This window comes from Eschscholzia californica, unplaced genomic scaffold (genome assembly GCF_041429995.1).
Source record: "Eschscholzia californica isolate CP2 unplaced genomic scaffold, dmEscCali1.0.p SCAF_6, whole genome shotgun sequence".
Lineage (NCBI taxonomy): Eukaryota > Viridiplantae > Streptophyta > Magnoliopsida > Ranunculales > Papaveraceae > Eschscholzia > Eschscholzia californica.
Window position 1 is genome coordinate 24,051,965 of NW_028238483.1, and position 6,123 is coordinate 24,058,087.

At 37.6% G+C, this 6,123-nt stretch overlaps 1 long non-coding RNA gene across 1 annotated transcript; it reads right to left on the reverse strand.

The window, feature by feature from the left end:
* Positions 1-1,718: 1,718 nt before the first annotated feature.
* LOC147532722 (uncharacterized) lies at positions 1,719-4,573 on the reverse strand. The gene is made up of 4 exons (XR_015228262.1): positions 4,419-4,573; positions 4,279-4,336; positions 3,179-3,258; positions 1,719-2,005 (listed from the first exon to the last, which is right to left on the reverse strand). It is a non-coding gene; the product is annotated as an uncharacterized LOC147532722 (long non-coding RNA).
* Positions 4,574-6,123: the final 1,550 nt, after the last annotated feature.

The following is a 6,123-nucleotide window of genomic DNA, read 5'->3' on the forward strand; positions in this document are numbered from 1 at the left end:
AAATATTTTTTGAGGAAAAAACGGCTTTTGGGAAAAACTACTTTTAAAAAAACTTGTTTACGAAAAGAGTTAAAAAAAAATGGTTCTCGAAAAAGATTACGAAGAAAACGAAGAATTCTCGAATGAAACGATATTTGAAAAATCGAGTTTCGAGAATAAGGTTTATTCAATAATTTTTCTTAAAGAAGTGTTTAAAAAATACTCAAATAATAATAAATTATAAGATTCTTATTAGTTGCCAAATAAACAAAAAAAATATTACTTGGATTCATGAATCTGTCATCCGAACACACCGTAAAGGTAGAAATAGATAGACTTTCAAGTCCCCTAGAAAGACCCTGGTCTTTAACACCAAAATGTCTTAATTAATGAATATAGTGTTCATCCAAATTTATGATGTATTGAATACTAATTGTCTATTATAATAAAGCAAGTCGGTCGATCACATGAGCGATAAGTCTGTTCGTCCATTCTTTGTGTTGATTTTGTGATAAAAATATTCCAACACTTATATTGTTTAAAAACTTGTGTAATTAGGTCCCCTCGCAGAGGTTATTATAGTCATTGTCTACAAAAAAAAATCCCTTCTCTCCTTCGGACTTCAGCTTCATCTCTGTCTCTCACTAGGCTCTAAGCTAATACTTCATTTCTTTCCCTCTAAAAAATGATCTCTCAAAATTCAGTTTTGCCTTACTCTTTAATTCAGTTTATGTCTCTTCCTCGCTCTTTCACTCCTTCTATTGGAATCAATTTGTGGTTTGGGTGTTTAAAGAAATGTCTATGAGGTTAGTTTATTTGTAAAAAAAAAATGTAATTTTGACATTTTACTAGAAATTATGCTCACCACCCTATGGTGCAGTGGTTGGACACTCCCCCTTAGGTGCATGAGGTTCTGGGATCGAATCTCGTTAAAAACAATTCTGTTTAAAGTGGCTTGAATACGGGTTGATATCGAACCAGGTTTACGACCCGTCAACCCGAAGGCAATGTTAATTGCCTGCCAAGACCTTCGGTCTCGGCGCGAAATTTTGGACCTGTTAGCGGAGCTGATTACTGAGACAGAGTTGGTATGCGAAGCAGAACTCTGAGGCCGAGCTGGACTCCGGGACAGAGCTGGAATGCAAACAGTGCTTAGTCGGTTATTAGTGTTAGTTATCCATGTGTATTTCGAATTTACAAAGACAGAGTCGATGCGTCGGTGAGGCGGTGAGATTAAGGTTTTAGTGGCTATATAAACTAAAACCCTAGGAGATATCAGAAAGAAAATTCTCACGAATCTCTTGTGTAACTTGTTTGCTTGCAATAGTGGAAATCATCGCGCCGTTGTTGCCGTGGAGTAGTACTCACCAACCGAACAACGTAAATCTCTTGTGTTTTTTATATTGTTCTTTATTTCCTATTGCTTTTCTTGGATTACTTGATTTCGGTCATAACAAACCCCAATTGTCATAACAAATTCATCATCAAGATTTATTTCGAGAATTTTGTTTGCCCTTTAGTGAGAGTTATTCGTTCGGGAATTTTGTCGGATCCGTAAAGGTTTTGAGAACTTTAAAGTTAGTGTTAGTGTGACGCCCCGTGTCCCAAAATAGACACGAGCACGCCCCGGCAATTCACAGACAAGCCGAAAATTCGGCAGCATCTCCTCTGTAAATCGAACCGGTCGCACCTGTAAAACCTGTCATGCAAACCATACATTCGCATACCCAAACACACCGGAAGCTAAAATGAAACATAATTACTCTAACAGACTCTGGTTCAAACCGAACCACCAGAACTAGGTTAACTCAACCTGCACACAACCTTACATCCCTGCACAACCTATGTGATACATATATATTTACATTATAAGGTGTTCAGTGTATAAAATTATAACTTCGAAGATAAATCAAAACCGAAATGAAAGGAAATAACACCAAAGTGGCACCGCGCCACAACCCCTGCAATCCATCTGCTAACCCTGTCGCTGCAGATGCTTCTAACTAGGAACCTGCATACTAACACACTGGTAGGGGGTCAGTAACTCATCGACACGAGTTAACTGGTAGAGGAGTCCCAAACCAAAACTACGATAAAACCATTTTCTCAATAAAACATGCACACGTATAAATATATATCAATCCTACTCTAACATACAACAGCACCCATGGTATGCTCTTCAATCAACAGAGAGTTACCCAGAGAACTCTATAGTACTTGGGCTAGTACCGTCCCATTTCGGCACTAACCCAGGTACTCAAGTTCTCTCGAGAAAGTGGTTTACCCCTAGGTAGGTAAGCCCCTCTCCCACTAGGCGACTCCACAGTCATTGAAAAGCTAACCTCATGATAAATATATACACCTAGCTTAACTAGATACGTTTTAGCTTCACCGAAGTCGAATAGTCAGGTCGTCCCTCCAGTATTCGTGTTGGGACGAAAAGCATATTCTCATCGGTACCCTAGCATGCAACTATTCCTTCTGGTTTTGGAAAAACATATATTGTGTCAACAATCGAAATAATACTCTTTTCTTGTGAAAACATCCTTCACCCACAATCTCAGCAGATTCGGAACTCGCCCGTTACGCCATCGACTGAGATAGGCTTTTTAAAACATTACTTATCTTATCACACACAGAAGTGGCACAACCAAGAGTCATATCATAACGTGCAGAGGGATCCCAATCACCAAACCAGTCGGGCGGTCCGAGGTGTACAGCCTCGGAGCCCCGAGGGTAAGAACAAACAGGCTTACAGTCCAATCGAGCGGTCAAGGGTAGCAAATCCCTGAGCCCCGAGAGTCCAACCTAAACGAGAATCCTGGCCAGAGAGTGGAGCACTACAACTGCCAAGACCCTCATGACTCGTCTCAGTTCACTTCACCAATCACATACAACATACGAAATCGTTACGTTTTCCAAATATCGATTATCACAAAGCAGTTCAAAACTATCACTTTGAAAGTCATTTACGAGTAACATTCATCAAAACAACTCATCGATAATCACAATAAACAATACCAGCTTCATTGTAAAACATATTGAAATAGGCATAAATCGATAGTTAAACATCATTGAAATCAACCGTATAAACCATGCATATATGATCACCTACCATCTACACATAGTGATGCATGCATATCTCCTACTAGCATGAATCTAGACAAGAATACAAAAGAAAACAAGAGATCACCCCTACCTAGCGATCCAGGACTCCGTCATCCTTCGCTTCGCCTTGAGCAACTAGCTCCCACTCGTTTCGGCTTTCCTTCTGACAACCTAGACAAGTATAAAGCTTAGATTCTTCGACAAGAATCTTAAAATGACACAAATAACCTGAAAGAACAATACGAAAAGAAATAATAAAAGAGACTCGACTCGCATTAACGTCGGAAGAACCTGAGTAACTCTATCACATCTTAGCTTCATTCCCACTTTAACTCTGATCCGTTTCGGTCATATCATATATCGATGAGAAGATAATTCAATTTCTAACATTGCATTACCTAGTTCCTCTGCCAAATTTCCAAAGTATAATCCTCAAAATAGCTAAATACACGCAGCAGCAAAACAGATATTTCCTAACAACGTACTGTTCACTACAACAGTCACAACTCTCTCATTGTTGATCGGTTTCAATCCATTCTTTAGTCGCTAGAAAGCTTATATCATTTCTGATGTTTTTCTATAAGGTGGTCTCCTCTAATTTCAATTAAAACATCTCCAAAAATCACAAAACGTACGCAGCAGTGTATCACTTTCACTGATCATACGCTGTGTGTTAAAACGCTCATATCTCTCTCGTCCGAACTCCGAATTAGTCGTACTATACCTTTCTGGAATCGTCTCGAAACAAGCTACAATATTGAAGAAGACTCAAACATCATTTGGAACATCTATGATTAGATAACCACTAAAAACAGTAAGCAGTTTTCATGTTTGGTAAACTGCATGTTGCTCTGTAAAATAGCCATAACTCCTTCGTCCGTTATCGGAAAGACTTGAACCATACCTTTTCGGAAAGCTAACAACCTAAGCTACGACTTTTGTGTTTGAGGAAAGTCCGTACGAGCAATATATCAATCCCAGAATGGCTCGGACAGTAGGTTGTGTTCAGTCCGTCAAGTCGTCGTTCGATCGATAAACTATATCATATAATCTCTCTAAAGTTGCTTTTATACCCAATTTGCTAAATTCCCAACCATATAAACCCTAGATATACATGAATCATGAAAATCCCCAAATTTCACAATCATAAATCCTAGAATTTAGAACAAGTTAATCGAACATGAATATTACCTTGATTTAGATGGTGTTGAGTTGCTTATTCATAATTTCATCTATTCCACCCAATCTCCTACAAATTCGAAGTAACAAGACTCCATTAAAATCAAACACAGCTGAAATTTGTCTAGAGAGAGAAATAGGATTTTACTTACCATAATTCCACAAACCTAGCTTGAATCAACTCATTGAAGCTTAAATTCGATGAAGCAACTATTCCCCTCTTGAATTTCTACCGATTTCCTCTCTTGATCGAATTTTTTCTCTTGACCCACGAAACCCCAACACTACTCATGAACTCGACTGGAAGAAGAAGGAACTCGGTTCTGATTTTCTCCTCAAGACAACCGATTTTACACTTTAGTCCCTGTATCTGTCCTGATTGCACATTTAGTCCCTGCGTTTAACTTGGCCTGAGTTCAGAATGGTCCCTCATCTAACTTAACATCTTGGGATGTTACAGTTAGGCCGCGGCTTTGGGGAATAAAGAATAATCCCTGAGAGATAAATTCTCTAGGGAGTCCATGTTTTTTTTGTATATTATCGGGGGACTACTTTATTTTAGTCCAGTAAAAATGTTTGATTAAGGGGAAATGTTTGATTAAGTCAATTTTTTTGACTAAAAAGCAGATATTCCCGAGTCAATATTTATTGACTAAAATCTTTATTTCCTGGAGAATTTATTTTATTCTCCAAAGTCGCAACCTAGTGTTATTGGTTCATAACTTTATTTAAAAAACTTGAAGTTATGCGTCGTTGTTTCTGAACGTTTTTTAAGAACTTCAAAGTTAATGGTTTGCACATTTTTTAAAGATCTTTCAAGTTATGCGTTATTCATTTTTTTGAAAAATTAAGAACTTTTAACTTAAAATTTGTATCAAGAACTTTTGGAGGCTCTAACCGATTACTATTTCATTTCTCTTCCTCTAAAAAAATGATTTCTCAAAATTTAGTTTTGCCTTACTCTTTAACTCAGTTTATATCCTTTCCTCTCTCTCTCTCTCCCTCTCTCTCCCTCTCTCTCTCTATATCTCTATCTTTATCTCTATCTCTCTCTGAATCCCCCCTTCTCTCTCTCTCCGTTAGAATCCATTTTTGAGTTGGGTGTTTGAAGAAATGTCTCTGAGGTTAGTTTATCTGTAAAAAGAAGTAATCAGTCATCTTAGTAGAAATTCCGTCCACCGCCCTTTAGTGCAGTGGTTGGACACTTTTAAGTCCATGAGGTTCTAGGATCGAACCTAGGTGGAAGCAATTCTTCATTAAGATTTATGTCGTGTAATTTATACAATAAATAAAATAAAACTAGAAACAGATGGGCTTTCAAGCCCCTAAGAAGGAATTTTAATGGTTTTAAGAATTTTATAGTTTAGTATTATTGGTTCAGAACTTTATTTAAAAAAAATGAAGTTATGTGTCATTGTTTCAGAACGTTTTTTAAGAACTTCAAAGTTTAGTGTTATTGGTTTACAATTCTTTTAAAGATCTTTCAAGTTATGTGTTACTCATTTTTATAAAAAATTAAAAACTTTTCTAACTAAACAAGTGGATCTCAAGATCGAGTCCATTATTACTAACAAATGCAGGGTAAAAACTAACAACAAACATGGAGACCTCCATCGACACCATTCTTGAAGTTAAACGTCGACGCCTCATTTTCTGCAATCACCGAACCGGCCGGGATAGGATGTATCATTCGAGATACAGATGCGAACTTCATCATAGCAGTAGCTGATTCAGTGCGATGCCAGAACACGGAAGAATGCGAAAGCATGGCTATTATATCCAGTCTATTATGGGCCATCCAGTTGAACATCACTCGTGCTCATGTAGAGAGTGACAATCAAGCCTTAATCTTTTTCA